Source organism: Tamandua tetradactyla, chromosome 1 (genome assembly GCF_023851605.1).
Source record: "Tamandua tetradactyla isolate mTamTet1 chromosome 1, mTamTet1.pri, whole genome shotgun sequence".
NCBI lineage: Eukaryota > Metazoa > Chordata > Mammalia > Pilosa > Myrmecophagidae > Tamandua > Tamandua tetradactyla.
This window is the reverse complement of record NC_135327.1, coordinates 91,081,226-91,105,024: the sequence shown is the minus strand read 5'-3', so window position 1 is coordinate 91,105,024 and position 23,799 is coordinate 91,081,226. Positions and strand designations below refer to the sequence as shown.

The following is a 23,799-nucleotide window of genomic DNA, read 5'->3' as shown; positions in this document are numbered from 1 at the left end:
GGTATTTCATTCATTTAGTTGCAATTATAAATGGGATTCGTTTCTTGATTTCCCCCTCAGATTGTTCATTACTAGTGTATAGAAATGCTAAGAATTTTGAATGTTGTATCTTGTAACCTGCTACTTTGCTGTACTCATTTATTAGCTCTAGTAGTTTTGTTGTGGATTTTTCTGGGTTTTCGACATATAGTATCATATCGTCTGCAAATAGTGATAGTTTTGCTTCTTCCTTTCCAATTTTGATGCCTTGTATTTCTTTTTCTTGTCTAATTGCTCTGGCTAGAACCTCCAACACAATGTTGAATAATAGTGGTGATAGTGGACATCCTTGTCTTGTTCCTGATCTTAGGGGGAAAGTTTTCAATTTTTCCCCATTGAGGATGATATTAGCTGTGGTTTTTTCATATATTCCCTCTATCATTTTAAGGAAGTTCCCTTGTATTCCTATCTTTTGAAGTGTTTTCAACAGGAAAGGATGGTGAATCTTGTCAAATGCCTTCTCTGCATCAATTGAGATGATCATGTGGTTTTTCTGCTTTGATTTGCTGATATGGTGTATTACATTAATTGATTTTCTTATGTTGAACTGTCCTTGCTTACCTGGGATGAATCCTACTTGGTCATGATGTATAATTCTTTTAATGTGTTGTTGGATACGATTTGCTAGAATTTTGTTGAGGATTTTTGCATCTATATTCATTAGAGAGATTGGTCTGTAGTTTTCTTTTTTTTGTAATATCTTTGCCTGGTTTTGGTATGAGGGTGATGTTGGCTTCATAGAATGAATTAGGTAGTTTTCCCTCCACTTCGATTTCTTTGAAGAGTTTGAGGAGAGTTTGTACTAATTCTTTCTGGAATGTTTGATAGAATTCACACGTGAAGCCGTCTGGTCCTGGACTTTTCTTTTCAGGAAGCTTTTGAATGACTAATTCAATTTCTTTACTTATGATTGGTTTGTTGAGGTCATCTATGTCTTCTTGAGTCAAAGTTGGTTGTTCATGTCTTTCCAGGAACCCGTCCATTTCCTCTAAATTGTTGTATTTATTAGCGTAAAGTTGTTCATAGTATCCTGTTATTGCCTCCTTTATTTCTGTGAGGTCAGTAGTTATGTCTCCTCTTCCATTTCTGATCTTATTTATTTGCATCCTCTCTCTTCTTCTTTTTGTCAATCTTGCTAAGGGCCCATCAATCTTATTGATTTTCTCATAGAACCAACTTCTGGTCTTATTGATTTTCTCTATTGTTTTCATGTTTTCAATTTCATTTATTTCTGCTCTAATCTTTGTTATTTCTTTCCTTTTGCTTGCTTTGGGGTTAGTTTGCTGTTCTTTCTCCAGTTCTTCCAAGTGGACAGTTAACTCCTGCATTTTTGCCTTTTCTTCTTTTCTGATACAGGCATTTAGGGCAATAAATTTCCCTCTTAGCACTGCCTTTGCTGCGTCCCATAAGTTTTGATATGTTGTGTTTTCATTTTCATTCGCCTCAAGGTATTTGCTAATTTCTCTTGCAATTTCTTCTTTGACCCAGTCGTTGTTTAAGAGTGTGTTGTTGAGCCTCCATGTATTTGTGAATTCTGGCACTCAGCTTATTATTCATTTCCAACTTCATTCCTTTATGATCCGAGAAAGTGTTGTGTATGATTTCAATATTTTTAAATTTGTTAAGACTTGCTTTGTGACCCAGAATACGGTCTATCTTTGAGAATGATCCATGAGCACTTGAGAAAAAGGTGTATCCTTCTGTTGTGGGATGTAATGTCCTATAAATATCTGTTAAGTCTAGCTCATTTATAGTAATATTCAGGTTCTCTATTTCTTTATTGATCCTCTGTCTAGATGTTCTGTCCATTGATGAGAGTGGTGAATTGAAGTCTCCAACTATTATGGTATATGTGTCTATTTCCCTTTTCAGTGTTTGCAGTGTATTCCTCATGTATTTTGGGGCATTCTGGTTCTGTGCGTAAATATTTATGATTGTTATGTCTTCTTGTTTAATTGTTCCTTTTATTATTAGATAGTGTCCTTCTTTGTCTCTTTTAACTCTTTTACATTTGAAGTCTAATTTGTTGGATATTAGTATAGTCACTCCTGCTCTTTTCTGGTTGTTATTTGCATGAAATATCTTTTCCCAACCTTTCACTTTCAACCTATGTTTATCTTTGGGTCTAAGATGTGTTTCCTGTAGACAGCATATAGAAGGATCCTGTTTTTTTAATCCATTCTGCCAATATTTGTCTTTTGATTGGGGAATTCAGTCCATTAACATTTAGTGTTATTACTGTTTGGATAATATTTTCCTCTACCATTTTGCCTTTTGTATTATATATATCATATCTGGCTTTCCTTCTTTCTACACTCTTCTCCATACCTCTCTCTTCTGTCTTTTCATATCTGACTCTAGTGCTCCCTTTAGTATTTCTTGCAGAGCTGGTCTCTTGGTCACAAATTCTCTCAGTGACTTTTTGTCTGAGAATGTTTTAATTTCTCCCTCATTTTTGAAGGACAATTTTGCTGGATATAGGAGTCTTGGTTGGCAGTTTTTCTCTTTTAGTAATTTAAATATATCATCCCACTGTCTTCTAGCTTCCATGGTTTCTGCTGAGAAATCTACACATAGCCTTATTGGGTTTCCCTTGTATGTGATGGATTGCTTTTCTCTTGCTGCTTTCAAGACCCTCTCTTTCTCTTTGACCTCTGACATTCTAACTAGTAAGTGTCTTAGAGAATGCCTATTTGGGTCTATTCTCTTTGGGGTGCGCTGCACATCTTGGATCTGCAATTTTAGGTCTTTCATAAGAGTTGGGAAATTTTCAGTGATAATTTCTTCCATTAGTTTTTCTCCTCCTTTTCCCTTCTTTTCTCCCTCTGGGACACCCACAACACGTATATTTGTGCAGTTCATATTGTCCTTGAGTTCCCTGATACCCTGTTCAAATTTTTCCATTCTTTTCCTGATAGTTTCTGTTTCTTTTTGGAATTCAGATGTTCCATCCTCCAAATCACTAATTCTATCTTCTGTCTCTTTAAATCTATCATTGTAGGTATCCATTGTTTTTTCCATCTTTTCTACTTTATCCTTCACTTCCATAAGTTCTGTGATTTGTTTTTTCAGTTTTTCTATTTCTTCTTTTTGTTCAGCCCATGTCTTCTTCATGTCCTCCCTCAATTTATCGATTACATTTTTGAAGAGGTCTTCCATGTCTGTTCGTATATTCAGCATTAGTTGTCTCAGCTCCTGTATCTCCTTTGAACTATTGGTTTGTTCCTTTGACTGGGCAATATTCTCAATCTTCTGAGCGTGGACCGTTATCTTCTGCTGGCGTCTGGGCATTTAGTCAGATTTCCCTGGGTGTTGGACCCAACAAGGTTGTAAGATTTTTCTGTGAAATCTGTGGGTTCTGTTTTTCTTATCCTGCCCAGTAGGTGGCGCTACTGGCACACGTTTGTCTCACGTGTTTGGAAGGAATCCCCCCGGTCACCATTCTCTACGGCCTGGGGATTTCCGATCCAATTCTCTCAGTTGGTCCGGGGGGCCGCGCGTGGGGGGTCGTCAGCCACCGCGGCTTGAGGGGACCATGTGGCTCCTTTATTAATTCCCCTATTGGTGTTTGGTTGGACCCAGTCCCTGCCACTGTCGGAAATTCCCTCCTCTCCCTGGAGGGGTGTCGGTCACCAGCTGCAGCGGCCCGGGGAACTCGCCACCGGACCAGGAAGCCACCCGCGGGGGAGGGGCATCGGTCACCGGCCGCTGCGGCCTGGGGAATTCGCCACCGGACCAGGAAGTCACCCGCAAAAGAGGGACGCCAGCCGCCGTGGCTTGGGAAACTTGCCTCTCCGAGACCCTCAGCCGGCCCGGGAAGGAGGGAGGGAGGTGCTCCAGCCGCCAGCTGCCACTGCTCAGGGAATCGCGCACCGCTCGGGGATCTCACCGCAGCAGAGTCTCGCAGTCAGTCTAGCCAGTCCAGACTGGGGTACGCTGTGTGTCCATTCCCTGCCGTGGCCCCGGGAGCTGTTCTGCACTGTTTCTTTTCACCTAGTAGTTGCTCTGGAGGAGGAAATAAGATGCACGTACCTTACTAAGCCGCCATCTTGGCCCCTCCCCTGCCTACTTTTTTAATCCAGTATTGAAAGTGAAGTTTTGAGGTACTGACTATTATTGTTGAGTTGTCTATTTCTCCCTTTAGTGTCATCAGTTTTTATTTCAGGTACCTTGGAGTTCTGTTTTAGGTGCATGAGTATTTTTAATCATTATGTCTTTTTGATGGATTTATTGTTCTATCATTATAAATGTCCTCCTTTATCTCTAGTAATAATTTTTGTCTTAATATCTCTTTAGTCTGATGTTTGTATAGCCATTCCAGCTTGCTTTGGTTACAGTTGCCTATTAAGATTATTGAGTATTCTTTGTACATGAAAGGTTATTTTTTCTTCCTGCTTTCAAGATTTTCTTTGTCTTTTGACAGTTTGATGAATATGTCTCCAGGCATGCATCTCTTTTAATTTATTCTACTTGGAATTCATCAAGCTTCTTGGGTGTATAGATTAATGCTTTATGTCAACTTGGGAAGGTTTTGGCCATTATTCCTTTTTTTTTTAATTTTCTAATTTTTTTAAAATACAAAAAGACACCAAACAAATGCAAACCTTCTTATTTTGATCATTCCACATATTGCATCCCAATGCACTAGTCAAACATTCTTATTTTGATCATTCTACATATATAATCATTAATTCACAATATCATCACATAGTTGCATATTCATCATCATGATCATTTTTTGGAACATTGCATCTATTCTGAAAAAGAAATAAGATGAAAACAGAAAAAAATTTACACATACAATACACCTCACCCCTCCCTTTTATTGAGCACTAGCATTTCAACCAATTTATTTTAACATTTATTCCCCTATTATTTATTTTTATTCCATATGTTCTACTCATCTTTTGACAAAGTAGATAAAAGGAGCATCAGGCACAAGGTTCTCACAATCACACAGTCACATTGTGAAAGCTGTATCATTATTCAATCACCCTCAAGAAACATGGCTACTGGAACATAGCTCTATATTTTCAGGCAGCTTCCTCCAGCCTCTCCATTACATCTTGAATAACAAGGTGATATCTACTTAATGCATAAGAATAACCTCCAGGATAACCTCTCGACTCTGGACTTTCTCAGCCATTGACACTTTGTCTCATTTCACTCTTCCCCCTTTTGGTGGAGAAGGTTTTCTCAATCCCTTGATGCTGAGTCTCAGCTCATTCTAGGATTTCTGTCCCACGTTGCCAGGAAGGTCCACACCCCTGGGAGTCATGTCCCACGTAGACAGGGGGAGGGTGGTAAGTTTACTTGTTGTGTTGGCTGGAGAGAGAGGCCACATCTGAGCAACAAAAGAGGTTCTCTTGGGGGTGACTCTTTGGCCTATTTTTAAGTAGGCTTGACCTATCCTCTGAGGGGTTAAGTTTCATATGAACAAACCCCAAGACTAGGGGCTCAGCCTATAGCTTTGGTTGTCCAGATTGCTTGTGAAGTTATCAAGAATTCAACTTGGGGAAGCTGAATTTTCCTCCTTTCTCACCATTGCTGAAGGGGACTTTGCAAATACTTTTCCACTCACTGATCAAATCACTCTGGGATTTATTGGGGCATCACTCTGGACAAACCCACAAAATCTCATGTCCTACTCAAGGTTCCATGTACTTATGTTGTTCAATTAAGCTGTCTACATAAGTTATATTAGGAAATGCACTAGTCAAAATATGAATTTTGTGCCAAATAAACATTTTTTTGCTTTAGTCTCACACATAAGGTAAAATTTTAAAATATTACCATCTATTTTCAGCACCCTGCAGTAATGACATTCCTTTGTTCTTCCTCATGCAAAAACATTTTTTTAATTTGTACATTTAGTCACTATCATTATATGCTCTAGGCATTCCTAGATTATACCATTCAGTCTTTATCGTCTATCTTTCTTTCTGATTTCATTTGTGCCCCCAGCCCTCCTCCCCCTATCATTCTCACATTCAGCTTCATTCAGTGTATTAATATAATTGTATTACAGTTAGGTAGTATTGTGCTGTCCATTTCTGAGTTTTTACATTTAGTCCTGTTGCACAATCTGTGTCCCTTCAGCTCCAATTACCCAATATCTTATCCTATTTCTATCTCCTGATGCTCTCTGTTACCAATGAAATTCTCCAAGTTTATTCACTAATGTCAGTTCATATCAGTGAGACCACACAGTATTTGTCCTTTTGTTTCTGGCTAATCTCATTCAGCATAATGCCCTCAAGGTCCATCCATGTTGTTACATACTTCATAAGTTTATTCTGTCTTAAAGCTGCATAATATTCCATCGTATATATATATATATATACCACAGTTTGTTTAGCCACTCGTCTGTTGATGGACATTTTGGCTGTTTCCATCTCTTGACAATTGTAAATAATGCTGCTATAAACATTGGTGTGCAAATGTCCGTTTGTGTCCTTGCCCTCATGTCCTCTGAATAGATACCTAGCAATGGTATTACTGGGTCATATGGCAATTTTATATTTAGCTTTTTGAGGAACCACCAAACTGCCTTCCACAGCAGTTGTAACATTTGAAATTCCCACCAACAGTGGATAAATGTGCCTCTTTATCCACATCCTCTCCAGCATTTGTCATTTTCTGTTTTATTGATAATGGCCATTCTGGTGGGTGTGAGATGATATCTCATTTTGGTTTTGATTTGCATTACCCTAATAGCCAGGGAAGTTGAGCATCTCTTCATGTGACTTTTGGCCATTTGTATTTCCTCTTCTGAGAAGTATCTGTTGAGTCTTTTGCCCATTTTGTAATTGGGTTGGCTGTCTTTTTGTTGTTGAGCTAAACAATCTCTTCATAAATTCTGGATGCTAGACCTTTATCTGATATATCATTTCCAAATATTGTTTCCCATTGTGTAGGTTGTCTTTTTACTTTCTTGATGAAATTCTTTGATGTGCAAAAGTATTTAATTTTGAGGAGTTCCCATTTCTTTCTTTCTTTCTTCAATGCTCTTGCTTTGGGTGTAAGGTCTAGGAAACTGCCTCCTAGTATAAGATTTATAAGATATTTCCCTACATTTTCTTCTAACAGTTTTACGGTCTTAGATCTAATGTTTAGGTCTTTGACCCATTTTGAGTTAATTTTTGTATAGGGTGTGAGATCTGGGTCCTCTTTCATTCTTTTGCATATGGATATCCAGCTCTCTAGGCACCATTTATTGAAGAAACTCTTCCATCCCAGATGAGTTGGCTTGACTACCTTATCAAAGATCAATTGTCTTTAGATGAGAGGGTCTATATCTGAACACTTTGTTCTATTCCATTGGTCAGTGTTTCTATCTTTATGCCAGTACCATGCTGTTTTGACCACTGTACCCTCATAGTATGCCTTAAAGTCAGGTAGCATGAAACCTCCGACTTCATTTTTTTTCCTCAGGATACTTTTAGCTATTCAGAGCACCCTGCCTTCCAGGGTAAATCTGTAAATCAATTTAGGTGGAATTGACGTCTTAACTATATTTAGTCTTCAAATCCATGAACACAGTATGCCCTTCCATCTATTTAGGTCTTCTGTGGTTTCTTTGAACAATTTCTTGTAGTTTTCTTTGTATAGGTCTTCTGCCTCTTTAGTTAAATTTATTCCTAAATATTTTACTCTCTTGGTTGCAATTGTAGATAGAATTCGTTTCTTGATTTCCCCCTCAGATTGTTCATTGCTAATATATAGAAACACTACAGATTTTTGTAACCTATCACTTTGCAACCTATCACTTTGTTGTACTCATTTATTAGCTCTAGTAGTTTTGCTGTGGATTTTTCAGGGTTTTCGACGTATAGTATCATATCATCTGCAAACAGTGACAGTTTTACTTCTTCCTTTCCAATTTTGATGCCTTGTATTGCTTTTTCTTGTCTAATTGCTCTGGATAGAACTTCCAACACAATGTTGAATAACAGTGGTGATAGTGGACATCCTTGTCTTGTTCCTGATCTTAAGGGGAAAATTTTCAGTTTTTCCTCATTGAGGATGATGTTAGCTGTGGGTTTTTCATATATTCCCTTTATCATTTTGAGGACATTCCCTTCTATTCCTACCCTTTGAAGTGTTTTCAATGGGAAAGGATGTTGAATTTTGTCAAATGCCATTTCTGCAACAATCAAGATGATCATGTGGTTTTTCTGCTTTGATTTGTTGATATGGTGTATTACATTAATTCATTTTCTTATGTTGAACCATCCTTGCATACCTGGGATGAATCCTACTTGGTCATGATGTATAATTCTTTTAATGTGTTGCTTGATTCAATTTGCTAGAATTTTGTTGAGGATTTTTGCATCTATATTCATTAGAGTGATTGGTCTGTAGTTTTCTCTTTTTGTAATATCTTTACTTGGTTTTGGTATGAGGGTGATGTTGGCTTTGTAGAATGAGTTAGGTAGCTTTCCCTCCTCTTTGCTTTTTTTGAAGAGTTTGAGCAGGATTGGTACTAATTCTTTCTGGAACGTTTGGTGGAATTCACCTGTGAAGCCATCTGGTCTTGGACTCTTCTTTTTGGGGAGCTTCTTAAAGACTGATTTAATTTCTTTACTTGTGATTGATTTGTTGAGGTCATCTGTTTCTTCTCAAGTCAAAGTTGATTGTTCATGCCTTTCTAGAAAGTTGTCCATTTCATCTACATTGTCGTGTTTATTAGCATAAAGTTGTTCATAGTATCCTGTCATTATGTCTTTTATTTCTGTGGGGTCAGTGGTTATGTCTCCTCTTCCATTTCTGATCCTATTCATTTGCAACCTCTCCCTTCTTCTTTTTTGTCAATCTTGCTAAGGGTCCATCAATCTTATTGATTTTCTGACAGAAGCTGCTTCTGGTTTTGTTGATTTTCTCAATTGTTTTCATATTCTCAATTTCATTTATTTCTGCTCTAATCTTCATTATTTCTTTCCTTTTGCTTGCTTTGGGGTTAGTTTGCTGTTCTTTCTCTACTTCTTCCAAGTGGACAGTTAATTCCTCAATTTTTTCCCTTTCTTCTTTTTTTGATATAGGCATTTAGGGCAATAAATTTCCCCCTTAGCACTGCCTTTGCTGCATCCTATAAGTTTTGATATGTTGGGTTTTCATTTTCATTTGCCTCGAAATATTTACTGATTTCTCTTGTAATTTCTTCCTTGACCCACTGGTTGTTTAAAAGTGTGTTGTTGAGCCTCCACATATTTGTGAATTTTCTGACACTCCACCTATTATTGATTTCCAACTTCATTCCTTTATGATGTGAGAAAGTGTTTTGTATGATTTCAATCTTTTTAAATTTATTGAGACTTGCTTTGTAACCCAGCATATGGTCTATCCTTGAGAATGATCCATGAGCACTTGAGAAAAAGGTGTATCCTGCTGTTGTGGGGTGTAATGTTCTATAAAAATCTGTTAAGTCTAGCTCATTTATTGTATTATTCAAATTCTCTGTTTCTTTATTGATCCTCAGTCTAGATGTTCTGTCCATTGATGAGAGTGTGAAATTGAAGTCTCCAACTATTATGGTAGATATGTCTATTTATCTTTTCAGTGTTTTCAGTATTTGCTTCTTGTATTTTTGAGCATTCTGGCTTGGTGCATAAATATTTATGATTGTTATGTCTTCTTGTTAAATAGTTCCTTTTATTAATACATAGTGTCCTTGTTTGTCTCTTTTAACTGTTTTACATTTGAAGTCTAATTTGTTGGATATTAGTATAGCTACTCCTGCTCTTTTCTGATTGTTACTTGCATGGAACATCATTTCCCAACCTTTCACTTTCAACCTATCTTTATCCTTGGGTCTAAGATGCATTTCCTGTAGACAGCATATAGATTGGTCCTGTTTTTTAATCCAGTCTGCCAGTCTGTGTCTTTTGATTGGGGAGCTTAATCCATTAGCATTTAGTGTTATTACTGCATGGGTAGTACTTTCTTCTACCATTTTGCCTTTTGGATTTTATATGTCATATCTAATTTTTCTTCTTTTTACCTTTACTGATAGTCTTCCTTTCTACACTCTTATCCACACCTCTCTCTCCTCTCTCTTCGTATCTGCCTCTAGTGCTCCCTTTAGTACTTCTTGCAGAGCTGGTCTCTTGGTCATAAATTCTCTCAGTGATTTTTTTTTCTGAAAATGTTTTAATTTCTCCCTCATTTTTGAAGGACAGTTTTGCTGAATATAGAATTCTTGGTTGGCAGTTTTTCTCTTTAGTAATTTAAATATATCATCCCACTGTCTTCTCACCTCCATGGTTTCTGCTGAGAGATCTGTGCATAGTCTTATTGGGCTTCCCTTGTATGTGATGGATTGCTTTTCTCTTGCTGCTTTCAAGATTCTCTTTCTCTTTGACCTCTGACATTCTGATTAGTAAGTGTCATGGAGTACCTCTATTTGGATCTATTCTCTTTGGGGTATGCTGCACTCTTGGATCTGTAATTTTAAGTCTTTCATCAGAGTTGGGAAATTTTCAGTGATAATTTCCTCCATTAGTTTCTCTCCTCCTTTTCCCTTCTCTTCTCCTTCTGGGACACCCACGACACATATATTCATCTGCTTCATATTGTCATTCAATTCCCTGTGTTGATTCCCTGCTCATAGTTTTCCATTTTTTTCCCTATATTTTCTTTTGCTTGTTGGATTTCAGATATTCCATCCTCCAGTTCACTAATCCTAACTTCTGTCTCTTGAAATCTAACATTGTAGGTTTCCATTGTTTTTTTTTTCATCTCTTCTACTGTGCCTTTCATTCCCATAAGTTCTGTGATTTGTTTTTTCAGACTTTCGATTTATTCTTTTTGTTCATTCCTTGCCTTCTTTATATCCTCCCTCAATTCATTGATTTGATTTTTGATGAGGGTTTCCATGTCTGTTCGTACATTCTGAATTAATTGTTTCAGTTCCTGTATGTCATTTGAGTTGTTGGTTTGTTCCTTTGACTGGGCCTTATCTTCAATTTTCCTAGTGTGAGTTGTTATTTTTTGCTGGAGTCTAGGTATTTAATTACCATAATTAGTTTATTCTGGAGACCGTTTTCAATTCTTTTACCTAGGGTTTTCTTGCTGGATAAATTTGTTGTCTGTCTGTTCTTTGACATTCAGTTCAGCTTTATCTGGACCACTAGCTTAAGTTTTGTTTAACTGAAGAGTATTTTTCAGTTTTTGTTTTCTTGTTTCATGCCTTGTCTGTATGTTGCCTTTTCCCCTCTACCCTTTGGAGTATCTACTTAGGTATTATAGACTCCAGCCAGATTTTCCCACTTCCTGTCAGGAGGAAGGAGTCATCTGCATCAGTTTTCCCTGAGTTTGAGACCCAGCAGGTTGAAAGACTTTCCTGTGAAGTCTCTGGACTCTGTTTTTCTTATCCTGCCCAGTATATGGCACTTGTCTGCCTGCAGGTCCTACCAGCATAAGATGATGCAGTACCTTCAACTTTGGCAGACTCTCCCTGCTGGGGGCTTGGTGGAGACATAGGAGGAGTTGTAGGCTTATTTTAATAGCTTCAAATTACCAAGCCCCCGTGTCTGAATTCCTTGAGGGAGAGATTCCACCTTAGATGGGTCTCACCCTCCCCTGGGGAAAGCACTGGCTCCAGACAAGCTCTCAAAGAAGCTTGTTTCTGCTTATGCTCTGCTATGCTAGTCTCAGCCTGACAAGCCTTGTTGCTGTATCCAAAGGCAGTCAAGCCTCCATAGAAACATAGCCACAAAAACCTCTGTTTTATTTTTTTTCTTTTTCCATCAGCCCTGCCCCCTTAGTGCCAGGGCAAAAATCAGTGACCTCCTCTTTGACCAGGTTCACCTGAGCTGGGGGCCTATTTTTAGTAGTCAGAATTTGTGAATTAATTCCACACTTGAAGCTTAGTTGTGCTCAGCCCCTACTGCTGGTAAAGTCCCTTTCCTTTCTCCTCTGGGAAGCAGCCTGTGGGGGCAGGATGCCAGCCACCGTGACTTGGGGAACTCACAGTTCTGGAGGGGCTCACAGCCGGTCCAGCTGGTCCAGACTGGGCTAAGCTGTGTGTCTGGTCACTGATGTGGCTCTAGGAGTTGTTCTGTATTGTTCCCAGTTATTTAGTAGCTGTTCTGGAAGACAAACTAAATGCCACACTAAGCCACCATCTTCCCAAATGTCTCTTCCCCATTATTTCTTGAAATCTTCTTTTGGACCCTTTTTCTCTTTTCCATCTTGAGCTCCCATTATGTGTCCTACAGGTATCAATTGCTCCATTAATTTTTCTTCATTATCTTCTGTCACTTCTCAAGCTGGATAACATCAATTGACCTATCTTCTAGTCTGCTGCTTCTTCCTTGTGCCAGCTAAAATCTGATGTTGAATACCTGAAGTGTTTTTTTTTAATTTCAGTGACTGTACTTTTCTTTCTTTCTTCCTTTCTTTCCTTCCTCCCTTCCTTCCTTCCTTCCTTCCTTCCTTCCTTCCTTCCTTCCTTCCTTCCCTCCCTCCCTCCCTCCCTCCCTCCCTCCTTCCTTCCTTCCTTCCTTCCTTCTTTCTTTCTTTCTTAACATGGGCAGACACTGGGAACAACTGCAGACTCTCTACTTGGTTCTTTTTTCAAATCTCTCTTTATTGATGTTCTCTATTTGATGAGGAATTGTACTCATACTATAATTCTTTCAACATGATTTCCTTAATTTTTTTTATCATATTTTATAATGCCTGATTTCATGTTTTTGTCTAGTGAGTCCAACACCCTGACTCTAACAAGGATAGCTTTTATTGACTACTTTTTTCCTATATACGGACCATACTTTCCTGTTTTCATTGCATTTCTTACAATTGTTTGTTGAAAACTGGCCAATTAAAATAATATAATATGACAACTCTTGTGCTGAGGTACCCACTAATGTCCATTGTTGCTGATATTGTTGTTTTTGTTGTTTCTGTTTGTTTTTCATAGTGATTTTCTTGAATTAATTCTATGAACTCTGTGTTATTTTTCACATGTGGCCATTGAAGTTTCTTCTCAGATAGCTTAGTGGTCAGTTAATAACTAGACAGAGATTTCCTTAAATGCTTTGAAGATTTACCATTTCCCATTTGGGGCTTTGTTCGTATATTGGGGCATGCCTTCTGTGATCCAACTGTCTACAACTTCGTTTCATTGCTCATACAGAACATGACAGTCAGCTAGAGGATACTTCCTGGGCATGCACACAACATCTTCCCAGCCTTCTGGATACTCAGGAATATGCTGGGGCTATTCAAAATCACCTATGGGCACCCATTCCTCAGTTTTCCTTTTGTTTTGTTTTGTTTTGTTGTCAGCTTCTTGTATACCCCAACTGATAGCACCATCTCAGACAACTGCAAGTTAAACAATTACTCATGACTGTTTTTGACAAATGCTCTAAGACTGTTACTCACTGAGTGAGATGTAATTCTGGTTAAATAAAGACAAACTCAGAGAGTGGGGCTTTCCCGGAGAACTTCCAGAGTGGTCAAATAGTGGCATTTCTCTACTATGAAGTTTTAAGGGAGAGTTCTGAACCCTTTCTGGCTCCCCCAGTAACTGCTAGACTTTTGGTTTTCATACCTACCATTGTCTGAGGCTGCCAGTTTTCAAGGCTAAAACAGAGCTGGACAGAGGTTCATGAGAATAGAACAAGTTAAAATGCCACAAAGCTCACTCTTCTTATTGAAATTAAGCCATTTTTTCCTTGAATACATGTTCTTCGCATTATTGCAAACTTTGGTTAATTTCTAGAGTTCTAAAAAAGTTGATTTTGACTACTAATGCTCATATTCTTTTAATTTTATGGAAGAATGGGTTTGGGGAGGTTCTTACTCTGCTATTCCAGAATTTATTCTCTCTCTGGATGTCCTTTTTTTTTTTTTTTTTTTTTTTTCGCATGGGCCGGCACCGGGAACTAAACCTGGGTCTCTGACATGGCGAGTGAGAACTCTGCCACTGAGCTACCGTGGCCTGCCCTCCCTGGATGTCCTTTTAATTAAAAATACCTTACAGTGGTTTTAGTGGGATATTTGTAAATAAAAATAGATGTGCTCATTCTAAAATTTTATCCCAGAGTCTGTGTTTATTTTGTTACTCAAAAAGCAAAGGGTTTTCATTTTTCTAATACTACAATGTCAGGTAGTAAGACAGAACAGAAGAATTTATATTTTGGAGTAAGACCAACCCTTCTTTAAATCTCCATATGATCAGCAGTCTGTTCTGTTTCAGCCTAGCACCAGACCTTGTGGTTATATTTATGATGCATACCCAACAGCCTTCTGGATCTTTCTGAAGAAGGCAGCTTCTCAGCAATGCAGATATCATTTTGACTCATTCTTGCCTTCTATATAGCATAATAATATTAAATTACGTTTGTGTCATTCTTGCCATCAATAAGAGCTTCAGTATTCTCTAGCTCACATTTTTTTTTCCTTAAAGTCACCTATGTGATAGCTCAGTCAGGATTATCCATACTTTTCAGATGCTGACCTTTGACCCAGAATAGTTAAATGACTTGCACCAGAACAACCAGTCAGTATGGATAATTCTCAGCTTGAGATTTGAATCTAGGTCATCTACATTAAAATTCTCCACTATACCACCCAAGATACCTTGACCCCAGATAACATGAATATTAGGTTGTCATTTAGTCCACATCATCCAATGTTTAAAATCCCTATACAACATCCAATATCTTCTTAAGCACCTAAAAAAGGAAGTTAGAGAGATCACTCCATAAATGCTTTCCAATAAAATTAAGCCTTACAGAAGAAAGATGGAGCTAGTTATCTTTCCTTTCAGAGAAACAGAAGGAATGGGAGGTGTAACTCAACTTTAACTTACTTGCTTATTAAAGAAATAATTCTGCATGAAATATTCTGGATTTATACTTATTCTAGTAATTTAATAAATATTAATTGAGCAACTATTATGTGTCCAGAGTTATAGATAACACAGATAAATCCTCTACAGGGGAGGAGAACACAATTAAAGGGATATAGGCTCCATGAGAACAGAGATTTTATCCATTTTGTCTAATGCTCTATGCCTAGATTCTTAGAACAACCCCTGGCACTTAATGGGTGCTCAATAATTATTTATGAAATTCATTTATTGAATGAGTGAATTAATGAATAAGAGAATTTCAGATGATATTAAAGATTATGAAAAAAAATTAAAAGGAGTAATGTAGTATAGAGTGACCTGGTTCAGGGAGCTATTTTATATTGGAAGGTTGGGAAAGGTTCTCTGAAAGACTATTGAACTTCCTTATCATTGGATTTTAGAATAGTTGCTCATTTTTTTTATGAAACTTACTTCAAAAACAACCACTGAAAAAACTCCTGACTCAGGAGCCCTGTTTATACATTCAGATCTGAAGGAAACTTTCTTGTTCCCTGGGGTGCAATCCTAGGAACAAATACCAAACTTTACTGGGGGTCCACTCTTCATTCATCAACACCAACCAAAGGACTAAAAAGATATTTATTTTTCAGCTGCAACTTGTAGGCTTGAGAATGTAACCTAGGCTAATGTAGACTTGAGAATTAGATTTAGGCTCATTAGTTATCTTAATGAGACTAAAAGTGGCTTCAAGAAATATGTATTAGCAAAATTTTAGAAGCCACCATCATCCAGAATTCAGCCCTTCAAAAATAAAGTCATATAGGTTCCCTAAACCCATAATGCTAATATGTTCTCATTTCTTCTTTGGACATGCATGTATGACCAGTGAAAAACCAAATATTTGATATGCATGTTTAATGGAAAAAGCACGCGTAGCGGGTCAGACATGGATTTGAATATTAGCTCTTCCAATTATCACCCGTGTGGCCTATGGTATGTTATTTGAGGCCCACAGATCTCAGAGTTCCCAGCTTTGCTGGGGATTAGTGACCATGTGTACAGAGTGCAAAGAATAATAATAGTGAGCAGTAAATGTTAGTTATCAGAGTTATTGTTACTACTGTGAATTCATCCTGTAAGTCATTTGCAAAGTTTCATAGGCCACAACTATGGACAAGGACATGAAGAGCAGCTCAGCAGTCATCGATACTCTCTTAATCAAAATGAACTAACTGATTAAAAAATGGAAATCCTTCCCTTGGTTCCTATGAGCAAAATGCATGTAATTCCATTGATTTCCATTTTTCAAATATGAGCAAGTGTATTACTAGTAACACATTAAGTGACTTACAAGAGGCTATGCAAGTGGCGTGTTCATAGAATTTACTGAAAATTCTAATTCAGTGTTCTGCTAAGTCTGGCTACTATGAAATGCTTTGACAATGTTATAAGAATCCTTCTGCACATATGAACATGTACACCAGTGGAATTCTTGCACTTTTCAAGAAATATGGTTTGGTATTGATACATCAATAGCATATCTTGAATTGGTTTCCAATTGTGGCTATTCTTGACTTTTAAGTTTATCTAATTGCTAATTTATCTTTTATTTGAATTTATAGTTATCTCTTCAGAGCCTAGTAATAGATATTTACATATATGTGCTGATTGTTTTCAATAATTAGGTTTTTAAACATGTAGGCTTTACAATTCAATTATGAATCATCCTTACTCCTTGTGTTAGATTGGGTTCCCCAGAAGTGAGCCTTGGTTAGAGTTTTGTTATGAAGTGATTCATTAGGAAGTGTTCCCAGGAAAAACAACAGGGAAGTGGGACCAGAAAGAGAAGGAAGTAACCTGTTCATGAACACACCCTTCCCTCTAATCCCAAAGATATCTCCTGGGTTCAGTTTTTCCATCTATCTCATTCATGCCACAGGCATTATTTGTCATTTTAACTTTGAAAATAACCGGTACCTTAAATCACACAGTAGATTCCTGAGATAGTTGGAGGAGTAGTTTTCAATGGCCTTTTACTGATTTCCTCTGTAAAAAAGCAGGAAGCAGCATGAGGATTATGCACAAGTGAATTAGACAAAAAATATAACACCAAAAGGGGTTTCTAAAATTCATATGTTGGCAGCATAAAAATGTTAAATTGTCTTTCAACAATTGGCAGACCCCCAAACCTCCCTCCCCCTGCCTACCTTTTGCCTTCATGCCTACATTTTGCCTTCCCAGACCCCAGTACTCCATTTATAAAAGGAATGGTTTTAATCTTGGTTGTTTGGGGGTATGGTGCTCTTGTCCTGTCATATTCCAATCTGGATATTTATATCTGCTCTTTCTCAGGCCCCCTGCACATTTCAAGTGGCATTCTTCTTTTCTTTTTAACAAACTTCTCCAAGTCATCACCATGAGGTGATAACCAGCTGGAGAGAGCTGCCCCAGAGATGGTTGCACATCAGGGGTAGGTGAGCTGGTCCCCGTACAATTTGTCTCTCAACTTGTTCAATTTTAAAAGCATTTCCAGGAAAAAAAAGCCTGGAGGAATGGAAGATCCTATTATCACTGTCTATAACCTCAGTAGATTTAAGGAACTGCTCTGATTAGAATGGCCCTAACACCAACAATTCCAAAATAATAGACCTTGTTTGATAGAGGGTGGTTAATGTAAATGAGTTTCTCAATAACATGTATCTCGTTAATCATCTATGGTAAAAGTAAGTCTTAAGCTTTAGATTGCCAAAGATACCATGCTTGTGTGTAGTGTATAAACATTCCTAAGTGAGACTAAGAGAAGGATTTGAAATAGTAACCAGACCACCCAACAACTTAATTAAAAGAACATGCATATTGACATAAAATAAAAACTGTCTTGCTTTTTGTGAAAAAAGTGTCATTGTGGGTAGAGTTATTAGAGCTTGGGCAAAATTTTTTAAGAGGTAACAAATACTGATAAGTCTCTCCTAGTTTCAGTGGCCTTTAGTCACATCCCTTACCTTCTAGATAATAATGTGATCCATTTTACAAAGGAAAAAAAATCACTATACAATAAAAAAAGTTTTTTAAAAATCACTATAATATTTTGTAGCTTTCTGGTTATAATTTGGTACTACCACCACCCTCTTACCTTGCGGTACTGTAGGGACACTGCCCTACTTAAAGTCAATTCTGTAAATTTTATTGAGGGCATGCAGAGAAATATTTGAAGGATATTTGAATTCCAGAAGAAAATGTTTTACTTATTCAGAAGAAAGTGCTTAGATTTACTTCTAATACTACAAATTGCCACAGAAAAAGAAAATAAAGCTTGCTGTCCATAGCAAGAGAAATGATAGAAAAGAAGCACAATTATATATATATATATTATATATATATTATTTTTTTTAAGAGAGAGCACTTACACTCTTCTGACACTTCCTGGTGGTTGTGGCCTCCTTAGAATCATAAGGGAGCAAAGAGAAGGCAGAGGCCCACCTGGCTCTCTGACCCTCAGGAGACAATAGGCACTCCTGATGCCCACCAGTCAGTGTCACCAGTGTTTCAGGAGCAAGGACTGTGAGGTTTATCACCCCAGAGCCAAGTTGTAACCATTTCCCCAAACTTACACAGATTAGGATATTTTCCCTATATGTGTATCTTCTCCAACCTTCATCCAAGCCCTCTTACCTCCCCCAACCCCCACCACAACACAACCCATCTCCCATAATAAACACTTACGGTTGTTCATGGGAAATCCAAAGGACACAAGTTCAAGTTATTCTGTGGGGCATTCACCTCTTGTGCTTTTCTTCTGACACATCACACCGCTAATTAGTAAATTAAAGTGCCAGGTGCATCCAACTCTTGGCAGTCAAGTTTCATGAATCCTTTGGTAAAGGAAGGGAAGGTACAGAATAGTTCTTTGCTCATCCATTGCCTGATCCCAAGATAAAGTACTACCAGAAGGCCCTTCTCCTTGGAGAAGACAGAGATGAGGTTTATAAAGGCTTTGAGTCTAGAAAGCAAAAGGAGTCCCTTTCTTGGACTCCCACTAAAAGTGGGTTTCTGAAACTTCCTACCTTAAATTGAGTAGTATTGGACTTATCTACAATTTTTTCTAATTTATAAATGAGGAAACCAAGGTTCATAAAGATTAAGTAACTTGTTCAAGTATCAGCATCAGGATAAAACCCAGATCTGCCTGACTCCAAATCACAGGTCCCGCCCTATGCTGTGAATAACCTAACAACTAGAACTGCAAGGTGAATTATGCTGATGCAGACTACATTCTATAAGAAGCCAAATGGATAGAACAATTTATCACAGGTATCATAAGGAAGCGGGTGACACAAAGCATCTCAGGATTTGCCATGTAAGACCTACTTACGCATCAGCTGATTGTATGTCTGAGAAAGGAAATCCCCCCCTGACTCAGCATTTACCCTTGTCTTCTTCCAATTCCTAAAACATACTCACTTTACCATTAATCTGTGTATATTAATCATAACATTTCTATGAGCCTTTCTAAGATAACTCTAGCCCTCTTCCAATTTTGCATCTGTAAATATATACAAGGTGTCCTCTTTATGTCTCCAGAGAGTCCACTGGTCCATGTTGAGTCAATATTCATACACATGTTGGGTATTTGGAGGGATTATGGCTATTTTGAGGCTACCACATTTTCATCATTATAAAATGGATTCCTTAATGACTGCATTTCTAAGCCAACCCTCATACTTTACATGCAAGGAAAGAAAGGCCCATGAGGTTGGTGATTTGTTTTAGGTGCCAAAGATAATTAGTGACAAAGCCAGACCTAGGACTCTCAGTTCTGAATTTTCAATTCTGATTATTTTATAATTAACCAGTTGTCTGTGTAATGTGTTTATCACGTATTCTTTGTTCAAACCAGATGTGTAAAGTTGCATTTCAAGCAGGTAAATCCACTAAAATGTAAGCATTTTGGCAGTAGGGATAATGTTTAATTTCTCATAAACCCCCAGAATTTACCCCAGTGCCTCTCACATAGCGAACACTCAAAAATATATATGCTGAGAAAATGAATGAACACGTGGGTTTATAAATAGCCCTCTACTTATAACTACTTAAAAGATTAGACAGCTTCTCATTGAATGTCTTTAATTTTTTTCCTTTATAAAGTTATTTTATAAGTGCTAAGTAAAAAAATAAAGTGATCTCAACTAAAATAAAAATAATACATTTCAGATTCAGCATCATTGGATATTAATAAGAAGGCTCTTTATTTATGATATTTGGTGAAGATAAAAACCTTCAGCAAACTTTGTTAAGACTTCTTTTGCTATGGCTAAATCTATGCTTTTTCCAATGTTAAAATGAGCCCGAGTTGCTTCTAAAATCAAAGAAGAGACAGAAGTTCAAGTGGGTTGTAAACTTGGCAAAAACATGTTCTACCGAGAAAAAAAAGAACTCAGCCTCAAAACCCATTCCTGTGCATGCTTCTCCTGGTTTTCCTTTTGCAAGAACAAAGTCCAGAAAAAAAGAGTCATGGTGTTGCATAAAGCGGTGGAGTATACTTTACATGACTAAAGACACTGAAATTGTTGTTTGAAGTTAGGCCGACTTTGTCATTTACTGTCTTTGAAAAGTCAATTTGAAATCAGCCACGTAGAGACCACATTCATGTTTTAAGTTTGGGAATGTGACCTTATAAGTGGTACAGTGTCACTGATAACATTTCAAGTTGCCATAACTGATAAGATGCTACTAGGTAGAAATTAAGTTTTTCAAATATATTTTTGTTTGTGTTGTACTATTTGTAGATCATAAAGGCTCTTTCTCCTGCCCTTCAATCCCTTAGTCCTACTGGCACCTCCCATTAACTGAACACAAACTAAAGTCTAGAGCAGAGTTTAGAGGACAGAGAAAGACCAGAGTGAGGCAAGGAGGCAAGGGAGGGCAAATGGAAACTCACCAGCACCCAAGTGGCTCCCCTGAAGTTCCTTTACTTATAAGGATTCCAGTTATATGGATTAAAGCCTGCCTTGATTCAATTTAGCTTCATCTAAATGGTATCTTCGAAGAGCCTATTCACAAATGAGTCTATACCTTAACTATTCATAACACCTTCAAAGGTCCTGTTTACAAATGGGTTCATACTCGTCTCCTTCCAAAATCCTACATGACCAAAACCCTGATTATGTCATGCTACTGAGCTCTATGCACACTGGCCTCTTTTCCTCCCACTAACCAGAATCAAAGATTTTGCAGGAAGGGGAAACAGGGAGAGATGTATTGCTCAAAAGTATCCATTTCGACAATATCCATTTCGACAATCTTTAAGGTAGTGTGTTGGTATGACAGTTATTTACAGGATGGAAGGAAGCAGGGTGAGCTAAAGAATGGCAGAGCACGGGACCACTGCCTCTGACTTTTACTCTTGTTCACTTTTCCGTCAATATCCTCATATTAGATGCCTGAAGAAAGTGGAGGCTTATCTGTTGCGCTTGTAACAAGAATTCCATACCCTTTCAAGTTGTCATGTATTTGCGAAAGCAACATTTCAGATAAGCAAAGGCTCAGGAAGTAGAGCATGCATATTTGCTTCCTGAAAAAGAAATGTCAAAGATGTCCACAGCCAACTGAATGAAGAAGTCCTGTTCAAGAGGATAGGGCAAGGCAAAGTTTACAGATTGCTGTAAGCTATACAGACATTATGCAGATATCATGAAAATTCTTAAAACAGGAGAAACATAAAACGATATCCTGCATCTAAAAACCTAGAGGATATCATAGAAAGCTGAGCAGTAGAAGAAAGTAAAATTGTCAACACATACTGATTAGTTGAGGCATAAATAGATACTTTTAAATTCTTGATGCTGATAACTATATAGTTTCAAATAGGTTTGAATTTTTTAAGTTACTACTGATTAAATTTAAAAACAAGTTTGTCCCTCCTAAATTCCCAAAGGAAACAAAGTAATCAAAGAAAATATAGTCCACTTGGCAAAAAAAATAAGCATTAAATATTAATCATGTTAGTAATACCACCAAATATTGAATGACAGGCACTAAGCTAAATGTTTACATTATCTCATTTATTGTTTTTAAGTCTCTGAGGTAGCTATTTATGATACAGTTCAGAACCAGGTCTGCTTCAATGCGAAGTTAATGGTCTTTATTAATACAGCAGTAGGATGGCAAAATAGATTTTAACCTATGTCCCAATTCTGATTAATTAGTACTAGGCAGTAATAATGCTAAACTGAGAAAGATTCTGGGTCTGAACCCCAACTCATTAGAAAACACTCCTATGGACAATTAGTGATGCTTCTTTTCCAAATAAGAGGGAAAGCGCGCTACATGTTTTTACTACAGCAATCACAGTTAGAAAAATGGATAGCATCAAGTTTCAAAAATAAGACCAAGTGTGTGTCTTATAAAAATAGTTATGCATGAAATAAATGGCCCCGACAAAGGAAAAGACCCAACTGTAATGTAAAAAAATTTAGCCACATTTAAAATAAGTCAAAAAAAAGTTAAAAGCAAAGTGAATGGACAAAAATGTACCAAAAAATGTGAATGCAAAGAAACAAACAAAAAAAGATTACAATATTATTAGAAAGAGTAGAATTGAAGAAAAAACAATAATACAAAAATTTATGAAATAAGGCCAAAGAGTCTTTTCCCTTTTTAGAGAATATAGACTGACTATAAATTCGTTATTTGTTCTTATGACATTAGAAAATCAGTTTTAAAACATATTAGAAAATGTTTTAATTAGAATTAGCTCAAGAAGTAGGAATCCTGAGATAGCAACAACTATTGAAGAAATTAAAAATTTTGTCAAAGAGTTTCATCTTTCAAGATCCATTATGTATAGTGTTTTCATGACTGAGCTCTTTTAAATTTTTGAGGATGTGACACCATTTGGGCTTTACAACCTGCATGTGAAAAAAGAGAGAAACCTATTCAATCTTTAGTTCTATTTCAAAAAAATATTTAATTGGATTAAAATTCTAATCCATTTCATTCCAAGAAGCAGCACAATTGCATGTGCTCACAAACACACATACACACAAATTATAAACTAAATTCAGTATTTCAACCTCATTTAGTCATATAAACTAAAATTAAAGTAAACATTTTTCAGCTCTCAAATTGGCAAAGATTAAAAATTTTTTTGTTGAACTCTCAAAAAATGTGGGGATAACCCTGTAACCCATTTGAACATTCTTAGAAAGAAATTTGATGCTGTTTCTATAGCCATAAAATTCTACACTCCCAGTTCTACACTTATTATAAACATAAAATCCACAAGTTTTATGTTTAAGAATATTCATTGCATAACTTTATATCAGAAGCTATAAAGATCCAAATGTAGCTCCATCCATACACCATTTTCTGATATATTCTTTAGGAATATTTAAAGGTAAAAAAAAATTCACAATATATTTATGAAATGCATATGGAATGATTATTTTGTAAACACATACATACACATGTGCACAAAGAAAATACATTGAAATGCATAACAATATAATAGAAATTTTCTCAGCATAATTGGATTATAGATTATTTTATTCTCTTAGTTTTCATTTTCCAAATTTACTTCATCATCAAGCATTACTTTTATAATACTAAAAAGCAATTAAGGATATTAAGCTTAAAAGAAGTTAATTTTAGAGAAGCAGCTTTTTATTTTTGTAATGATGAATATTTTCAGACTAGAGAAATAACAAAAGAGAAACTGCTTAACCTAGAGCAGTAAAAAAAAAAAAAAAAGAGAGACAGAGAGAATTTCCATACTATAGGAGCTTGAAATAAAAATGACAACACAGCATTAAAGGAAGTTATCAAAACATTATGTAGAAATCTTTATAGGATTAAAAACTCTTCTGCTTAAGACTTCTGACATAGAAGGAAGAATTAAATTTATTAAATAGCTTCAGGAATATGTTCCACAACCATGA

At 36.8% G+C, this 23,799-nt stretch overlaps 1 protein-coding gene and 1 long non-coding RNA gene across 3 annotated transcripts in view; one reads left to right on the top strand and one right to left on the bottom strand.

Annotated features, from left to right (window-relative positions):
• ITPRID1 (ITPR interacting domain containing 1) overlaps window positions 1–23,799 on the top strand; it is a 148,321-nt gene that overhangs the window by 98,418 nt on the left and 26,104 nt on the right. The gene's annotated exons all lie outside the window — the stretch shown is intronic.
• The window catches only part of LOC143650093 (uncharacterized), a 44,446-nt gene that overhangs the window by 7,664 nt on the left and 12,983 nt on the right, over window positions 1–23,799 (bottom strand). Inside the window, exon 2 of the long non-coding RNA XR_013159357.1 lies at window positions 16,841–16,909. This is a non-coding gene — a long non-coding RNA (uncharacterized LOC143650093). The remainder of the gene's footprint in view (window positions 1–16,840; window positions 16,910–23,799) is intronic.